This window comes from Vipera berus (assembly GCF_964194415.1).
Source record: "Vipera berus genome assembly, chromosome: 2".
Lineage (NCBI taxonomy): Eukaryota > Metazoa > Chordata > Lepidosauria > Squamata > Viperidae > Vipera > Vipera berus.
Window position 1 is genome coordinate 276,384,166 of NC_138203.1, and position 9,784 is coordinate 276,393,949.

Sequence of the window (9,784 nt, forward strand, 5' to 3'; positions counted from 1 at the left end):
AGGGTTTTTTGATTAGATACGTTTGTTGTTATAGAAATGGCTAATATATATTATTATTATATAAAACTAAAAAGTTGAGGTTTTACGTTAGTACCTTATCCTACTGCATTAAAAGGAGTCAGAAGTCAATGCTTTTCTTTTCCCCTTTACCTTACACTATTCTCTCTTTCCCCTTTCCTCCCTTATTTTACAATTATTTTCATTTTTATTTAACCTTTTGTATTTTATATGATGACAAACTAATAAATTATGTGTCAAAAAAAATGCTTAGCACTGCAAAAGGTTCTTAAGAAATGTACCTGGTGCTGGGGATGGATTTTAGAATTGTAGATATATGCATATAGGCAAAAATACAAATACACACACCTACAAATGTATATACGTGGAAAATCCACGTGTTTTCAGCCTGAAAAGTGTCCCAATACAGTCACAGTCACACCTTCTGAGTGTCAGAATTCGTTTATATTCCATTCCTATATCCCTATCTGTGTACCCCTAAATCTCACCCCTCACTGGATTCTGCTATTCCCAAGGAGGAGAAGAGAAGATGTTAATTGACCATCCCTATCTCTTAGATCAGGGCTGTCAAACTCAATTTCATTGAGGGCCGCATCAGCATTGCAGTTGCCCTCAAGGGGCCGGGTGGGTGTGGCCTGGGTGGGCGTGGACTACTGGGTGGGCATGGCCAGAGTGCATATGGCCTACTGGGTGGGCGTGGCCAGCTCTACATCATTCGCATCAAGGGTGCCTATGGGGGCCCGGGCAGGAGTGGGACAAATCTGGGGGTCTCTGGCAGGAGGAGGGTCTCTGGGCCAGGGAAAGAACCTTTGAACTGAGAAGAACAAAGAAAGAGGGGGGGGAGAAGAGAGATTCTGGTTTGTATCTCCGATTGGAATCTGAAGGGGAGGAAGTAAATGTCGTAAAGGCATGGAAGATCCCTTTTCCCATGGAAGGTTTTGACACCTGAACCTTAATTGATCCGGAACTGACCAAATGGACTGAGGGGAGGTTTTTTTTTTACTTGGGGACACCTTAAAAGTATCAATCTGCAACACAGTTTCCAGATCCTGTCTAGATTATCCACTGACAATCATGTTTTAGTAAAAGTTCCTGCTTGGACAATCTTGTCTCCAAGAGTTCTTCTTTCCTAAGACGTGGATTGGGGTGGGTCCTGACACTGAGGTAATTCTAGAGATGGGGTGGTGGTGGCTTTAACTGATGAAATGATGCCTAAAGCCTCTGCAAGATTTGAAGCACCAGCTTTGCCCATGGAAGTCCTCAGCTCCAAGTAAGGTCAGAAAATACTTTCCACAACCACCGTGGCGACATCCCAATTCCAATAATCCTCACTTAGTGACTGCATTTGGGACTGGCATCGGTGTCACTAAGCAGCTCAATCATTATACACGATGTCACAGGCTGTGCCTACTTACATCTGTTCCTCTGCATTTGTTAAGCAAATCACTACGGCTTGTTAAAGGCTATTTATGACCACGACTTGCAACTTCCTCCCAACATCTCCACTGATTTTGCTTGTGAGTAGCAAGCTGGGATGATCACAAATGGGGATGATGAGTGTGGGATGCTGCAACCATCACATATGTGCACCGGTTGGAAGTACCCAAATTGGTGCAACTCCTTTTCCTTCACCTTCATAACCACAGGAAGTGCTGAAGTTCAGTCAGTGAACAAGTGCCATCCCTGATGGTCACAAATTTTTGGACCAGGTGTACATCTGCTTTTACATTGTTATTTTGAGACTCACAAAACACACGGTAAGTGAGGACTACCTATACAACTGAACATCCCAAAAGGTCAACTGCCTAATGTGTAATCAGCCCAGGTTCGAATCTCGGAAGGGTATGGCTGACTGATGAAAACTAATAAGTTTGAAATGCATATCAGTCTCCCTTAATTCTTTGTTAGCAATTTAAATTTACACAAATATGAGCTGTCACCGGTGTGACTACTGCCTGTCGCTGGCCTTCAGGATAGGCTGACACAGGAGATAAAGATTTGTCCCATGTTTGGGACATTATATATATATATATATATATATATATATATATATATATATATATATATGTGTGTGTGTGTGTGTGTGTGTGTGTGTGTGTGTGTGTGTGTTAAGTATTTGTCAAGGCTTTTATATATATAAAATCCCAGATGAGACCGCAGCAGTCCATAACAGAAGAACAGAGTTGGAAGGGACCTTGGAGATCTTCTAGTCTAACCCCCTGGGCAAGCAGGAGACCCCATACTATTCTGGACAAATAAGCTGTCCAGTCTCTTCTTATCAAGAGTCCTGATGAATCTGACAACTTTGTCATCCAAAAGGTAGAGGAGGGAATTAAGAGGGTCAGCTATACTAGAGATAATGCACATAGTCCTCAACTTACAACCAGAATTAAGCCCCAAACGTAAGTTGCTAAATGAGAAATATATTGCCCCATTTTAAGACTTTTCTCACCACACCTGTTAAACGAATGGCTGCAGTTCTCTAAATTAGCAACACAGTTGTTAAGTGAATCTGGTTTCCCCGTTCACTTTGCTTTCCAGAGGGATGCAAAAGGGGATCGCACGATTCCAGGAAACTGGAATTGTCCTAAATGTAAGTCAGTTGTCAAACATCTGGATGTAAGTCAAGTAACCATGGAGATGCTCCAACGGTCGTCAAGGGGGCAAAATGATCGTAAGTCACTTTATTTCAGTGCCGTTGTAACTTTGAAAAGTCACCAAATGAACTGTTGTAAGTTGAGGACTACCTGTACTTACTAACAGAGAAGAAATGAAAGAGCATGATTTTTGGGGGGGGGAGGGGAGAGCAGGGATAGGCAACCTTGGCTCTTTTATGACTCGTGGACTTCAACTCCCAGAATTCCTGAGCCAGCATGGTTGCCTACCTTTGGGCTAGCTAGGGGATAAAACATATGAAGAAACGGTATCAGGAATTGGGCATGTCCACCCTAGTGAAAAGGATTAGGGATGACATGATAGCAGTGTCCTAATATTTGAGGGCTGCCATAAAGAAGAACGGGTTCAACCTATTTTCCTAAGCACCTGAAGGCAAGACAAGAAGCAAAGGATGAAAACTAATCAAGGAGAGAAGCAACCTAGAAACAAGGAAAAATTTCCTGACAGGGAGGACAATTAACTAGCGTCAGAAGTTTGTGGGAGCGCCATCATTGGGAGGCTTGTAAGAAGAGACTGGACAGCCGTCTGTCTGAACTGGTATAGGGTCTCCTGCTCAAGCAGGGGGTTGGGCTAGATGACCTCCAATGTCCCTTCCAACTCTATTATTCTATATTCCATTCTGTACCCTAGTTGCTCCTCTGATTCTAAGCCAGACATGTCAAACACAAGGCCCGGGGGCCGGATCCGGCCCACAAAGTGGTTTCATGTGGCCCACAAGCCATCCTGGAAACAGTGAGGGAATGGCCCCCACTGCCTTGGCCCTGGCCCAGAGACCCTCCTTCTGCCAGAGACCCTCAGATCTGTCCCACTCCTGCCCAGGCCCCCATAGGCACCCTTGATGCAAACAATTTAGAGCTGGCCATGCGCAACCAGTAGGCCATATGCACTTTAGCCACGCCCACCCAGTAGGCCACACCTACCCAGGCCACACACACCCCACCCTACCCTGAGGGCAACCACAATGCTGATGTGGCCCTCAATGAAATTGAGTTTGACACCCCTGTTCTAAGCTGTGGGGGAAACCAAACAGCCCTACTTGCTCTCTTCTTAAAAACCTGCCGTGATGGAGCAGCCATAATTTCTGAAGGCGACCCATTCCCAAAGTATCAACCTTCGCTTGAAAGAGACTTTTAAAATCTTCCCACTAGCAAAAAAAATGGCAGGCACCAGTTTAACAGCGTGCAGCACCAGTGGACTTAAATTTGGGAAGCGATGAGCTGCTTCTTTGCTTCCAAGTCTCGGAGGGAAGCAAACAGCCCCGCTTGCTCCCGGCTTCTCCTCCGACCTGCCCTCCACTCACCTGCCAGCTGCTGCTTCGGCCCTGGGAAGAGCACAAAAGCCACTGGGCCCACCACCTTCCTCCCGTTGAGTGATCCGGTAGAGGAAGTTCCTCCCTGCTTCTCCTCCCCTCCTCTCTTTTTCTAGCAATCCAGTACTTGATGGTTTTAACTCCTTTCAACTCAACCACAGATGGTGCTATTGTATACTGTCTGTCAGCTTGCTAGGCACAGATGTGGCCTATCTGACCGCCATCTCAGAATAGGAGGCAGAAAAAGCCGCTGGTCCTGCTGGCAAGAGGTTTTCACTGATTACGTGCTATCTTGTCATTTTCGACTCCTAGCAACCGAACTTTGCAACTCAGCCGAGTGAAATGTGACACTATTTCTCTCTTTTGAATATTAGCTGCATGATGTAAAAGTTGATAATTTTTTTTTTACAGAATTACAGAATAAGAGTTGGAAGGGTCCAACTCTCCAAGCAGGAGATCCTATATCGTTCTGGACAAATGGCTGTCCAGTCTCCTCGTAAAAACCTCCACTGATGGAGCACCCACAATTTCTAGAGGCAAGCTGTTCATTAATTGTTCTCATGGACAGGAACTTTCTCCTTGATTCTAGATTGGATCTCTTTCTGATAAGTCTCCATCTGTTACTTCTTGTCCTGCTCTCAGGCACTTTGATAATAGGCCAACCCCCTCTCTTCTGTGTCAGCCCCTCAAATATTGAAAGACTACTATCATGTCACACCTAGCCTATATTTTAGTGAAATGGCTGCACATCATTTGCAAAAATGAGAAAAAAGCATACATTACAATAAAACACACACACACACCAAAATGTTAACTTAACCTCTTACATTAATTATCACTCATTTTCAACATATAGGTCTCCAGATATCCAAGTTCATATATTCAATCATGAAATTTACTTGTTGACTTATGTCAATCACAAATTCATATAAAGGGTTATCAAGATAAATACCTGGAAGTGCTGGGGACAGATTATACATATGCACATATATGTGGGTGCACTCACACGTTTTGACCTAATTTTAGAGAGCTGGGTGAGGCTTAATTGATGAAATGATCCTAAGAACCTCATCAAGATTTAAAGGACCCTTTTTGGCCAGGGAAGTCGACCAGTCCAAATAAGAAAAAGACAAGAAATACAGTCCACAACCACACTGGTGACATCCCAATTCAGGCAGTCCTCACTTGCCAACAGCCATTGGGACCTAAATGGTGTGGTCATTAAGTATGACATCAACCATGCCAACTTATAACATGCTTTCTGGCTGTGGTCACTAATCATGGTGGTCTGTTCAGAGCAATGTAGCATGACTCCGACTTGCAACGTCCTGTCAATTTCCAATTGATTTGGTTTCTTGGAAGCCAATTGTGAAGGTTCCCAATGGAAAGTCCATGACTGTGGGACACCACCACAACTGTAAATCTAAGCCAGTGCCAGCCCCAAATAACTGTGACGGCCACAACTTTGAAGAACGGTTGTAAGTCTTCTTTCTCAGCACCACTGTAACTTTGAAAGCTGAGTGGTGAGCAAGGACCGTCTATAAATCTGAACATCCCAAATGGTGCTCAATAGCTATTTTAAAAGAAATCCTGGGATAAGCACAGTTGTGCCAGGTTAGCACATGGATGGCGCACCACTTGGAAATCCCATGTTGGTTTGCTAGATGTGGAAGTAAAAACGAAATTCCTGAAGACAGCACTGTTTCAAATTGTTGCTAAGGAAAAAAACAAACATGCCCATAAAATCACAAGGAGCCAACCCTAACACGAAGGAGGCTTTTTAAACCTCCCAAGAAACGAGGAAAACTAAAGGCAACAGTTTTAAAGCTTGCACCGCCAATGGAATAAAATCTGGGGAGGGAAGGAATGTGTAGCAGCTGGCATGATTCAGCCTCGTTGCTTTTCTGCTTTTACACCCCGGGGAAACCCAAACAGCCCTACTTGCCTCCAGCCTCTCCTCCGCCTGTTCTCAGCTCACTTTCAGCAGCCGCTTCCACCCTGGGAAGACCAAGAGAACCGCCCTCCTAGCCTCAGTCCTCCCAGCCGTGAGCCGGAAGTTTCTCTGACGTTCTCCTCCTCTCCTCCAAATCCCCTCTAGGAATCTAATATTCGAACGTTTCAACTCCTTTGCCCTCAGTTACGGACGCTCTAGATTTGTAGCGACGGTTGTCTAGCGCGGGCGTTGCTTATCAATTTGCGCCATCTAGTGACATACATCCGAAAATCGCCTTGTTCCCAAGACAGTTGCAAGATTCTTCTTTTTTTTAATTGATCATTCCGCGCTGTCAAGTTGTTTTGCATTCTAATGATCACATTGATAGACTTTCTATCAAGAGGTCAATGCTACAATGTTATATTCAAAACAAATATGGGACTAAAAAGTACCATTTAGCTTATGAGTAGATTTTAGTGGGATATTGTTATTGGTACGTTGTTTGTAGTTATGTTAAAAGAGAGTTAAGGCGCATTATGAATTTGGTTAATTGTATATTATGCATAATTTTTATTTAGAATATGATTATTGTAACTATAATCCTGTATTTAGCTCTGGGAAGTGGGGGGGGGGAAGTGGGTGGGTTTGGGGTGGGAGGGATTTGGGGATATATTGTAAAATTTTGTTTTTGTAAAACTCTTTAATAAAAAAAAGAGGTCAATGCTACACGTTCTATGCCTAATCTATTCATTCAGGCTTCTCAAGTATTCACTCATGGCTGCGGAGACAGAGCGGAAGCTTCGTATGCAAAAAGCGAGAACTAAAACCAAGGGAAAGAGAGGGCAGAACACTAGGCAAACCGAAGTCAAGTCTTAGGATTGCCGGGCAACTCATGAATGCTTAGTTTTGCAAGAGAGAGAAGCTTGAAGGTAGAAGCTTGACCCTACTTATCTTTTCAGGTGTTGCACTCCCACGAAAGGGTCTTTTTGCCCCTTTCTCCAGGCAATTAGGCTGTGATAAAGGGACGCGGTGGCTCAGTGGGTTAGGACGCTGAGCTTGTCGATCAGAAGGTCGGCAGTTTGGCAGGTCGAATCCCGAGTGCCGCATAACAGAGTGAGCGCCCGTTACTCATCCCAGCTTCTGCCAACCTAGCAGTTCGAAAGCACGTAAAAATGCAAGTAGAAAAATAGAGACCACTACGGTGGGAAGGTAACAGCGTTCCGTGCGCCTTTGACGTCTAGTCATGCCGGCCATGTGACCACGGAGACGTCCTCGGACAAGCGCTGGCTCTTCGGCTTTGAAACGGAGATGAGCACCGGCCCCTAGAGTTGGAAACGACTAGCACTCATGTGCGGGGGAACCTTTACATTTACCTTAAAGGGTTCCCTGCCTTAAACGGATAACCACCTATCTGAAATGGTATAGGGTAATGATGGTGAACCTTTTAGAGACCGAGTGCCCAAACTGCAACCCAAAACCCACTTACGTATCGTCGGGTGTGGGGTGGGCATGACCCATTGGGCAGGCGTGGCCCATTGGGTGGGCGTGACTGCCATGGTAACGGCAGACTGGGACTAAAAAGCAATCAATTCCAATTTTGCAAGATCTTTTTTTTCCCCTGTGAGAAGTTGAAATTGATAAAGTGATTGAACCTTTTTTTTTTGCACATGGCGGCAGAGGCCTAAAGCAAAAAGGTTTTACAAAACCCAGCTGAAGGCCAAGGACTGGGACGACGGCGCGCGTGCCCAAAGAGAGGGCTCTGCATGCCACCTGTGGCACGCATGACATAGGTTTGCCGCCACGGGTATAGGTTCTCCTGCTTAAGCAGGTTGTTGGACCAGAAGACCTCCAAGGTCCCTTCCAACTCTATTCTGATTATCTCCTTTCTCCCCCTCTATCCTCTCCCCCCTTCCTTATTCGTCTTTTCTCCACTTTCTTCCTGGTCCTGCACTTTCTTCTCTCGCCTCTCTCTTCCTTCGCCTTTTTCACAACTTACTTTGCCTCCTTCTGTTTGTCTCCACTATCCCCTTCTCTCCCATCTCTCTATTGCTCCGCAGATCAGCTGTTCCTCTCCAGGCTAGATGCTTTGCCCGGAATTAACTTGCTATGGCGGCAACAGATTGAGCAAGTATTTCTTTCTCTCCTTCTCTCTCTCCCCCCCACCTCCCAACTTCTGGACGATTCCCAAGCCCGGCAGCCATTCCAGGACTTTGCACCTGGCTGCTGCATCACAACCCCAGGGACCCCCACACCCAGTAGAAAGGCGAGCACCACCGCGGCCGAGTGCTGCCACCCCGTGCCCCCCGCTGCACAAAATTAATTTGGTTCTGGGCTATAAAAGCTCAGGAAGACTTTGCTGATGTGCAGAGTCCCTAAATGATGGCCAGCTTGCTAACTGGATGCTGTTAATAGAATAATGGAACATGCAATATTAGTTCCCTATCTGTATTATTGGGGAGCCTGAATCTGACTACAGCAGTCTTCCCAATTTCCAGAGAAAATTCAGCCTTGATTATTCTTAGGCAGTTTGAGCTTTGGAAGGTGTTAGTTCGCAAACTGGACGCTGATCTAAAGATTCATGCACTTTTTTAAAAAGGGTGTGGCTCTGTCGAGATCAAAACCTCTCTCTATCCTAAACCTTTATGACTGATTTCCTGTGGCTCCCAAAGATTTAGGAATCAACAGATTTGATGCGTGATGAACTGGACTGTCTTAAGAAGTTGGTGGTACCTGAGGAATAGACTGACCATATCTAACTGGAAAACAATTTGGACTGGATTTTTCTGAGAAAATGGATTGACAATAGAGGTTTATGATTTTGGGGAATAAGACACAATTATTGGGAAATTTCTCAAGCAATACCTTAAGGAAAAAAATTATTAAAAATCAAATGAGGATATTTGATTCTGGATGGATCAGAGACAATGACTGCGGTGATTCTTGGTAAATAAGAAGCCAGCGTAGACTTTATACAAGTTAAATACAATAATAAACGGTGAACAGAGAGCTTTGATGTTTAACTTTGCTGTTGGTTCACCTGTTAACCACTTTGCCTTTATACATAGTGGATGGATGAAGGTCAAATTGATTATAAATAGAGGGAGAAGTATATAAATTTTGGGCCTGCTTTGCAAGGTTGGGAAACTAATACTGTTCCAATATACTTATCAATGTTCAACTGGGGGTAGGGGGATAATAAATGTATATGCAGTTTTTGTCCTTAATGTATATTTAATATTTTACAGTAACACTTTAGTATTTAGTAAGCAACACGTCTGGGTTTATATGTCTGACAATAATAGTACAATTTCCATTCCCACATTTTATTCCGTTTTTCTAAGCATTTATAAAAAATTTCCCATGTTTCAAAGTATTTTGAATCTTGCTTCCCCTTCATTCTCAATGTGAGCCTATCCATTTCTGCACAATCCAACGTTTTCTTAATTATGTCTTCTTCAGATATTTCTTTGTTTTACCAGTATTGAGCAACATGCAATATTAGTTCCCTATCTGTATTATTGGGGAGCCTGAATCTGACTACAGCAGTCTTCCCAATTTCCAGAGAAAATTCAGCCTTGATTATTCTTAGGCAGTTTGAGCTTTGGAAGGTGTTAGTTCGCAAACTGGACGCTGATCTAAAGATTCATGCACTTTTTTAAAAAGGGTGTGGCTCTGTCGAGATCAAAACCTCTCTCTATCCTAAACCTTTATGACTGATTTCCTGTGGCTCCCAAAGATTTAGGAATCAACAGATTTGATGCGTGATGAACTGGACTGTCTTAAGAAGTTGGTGGTACCTGAGGAATAGACTGACCATATCTAACTGGAAAACAATTTGGACTGGATTT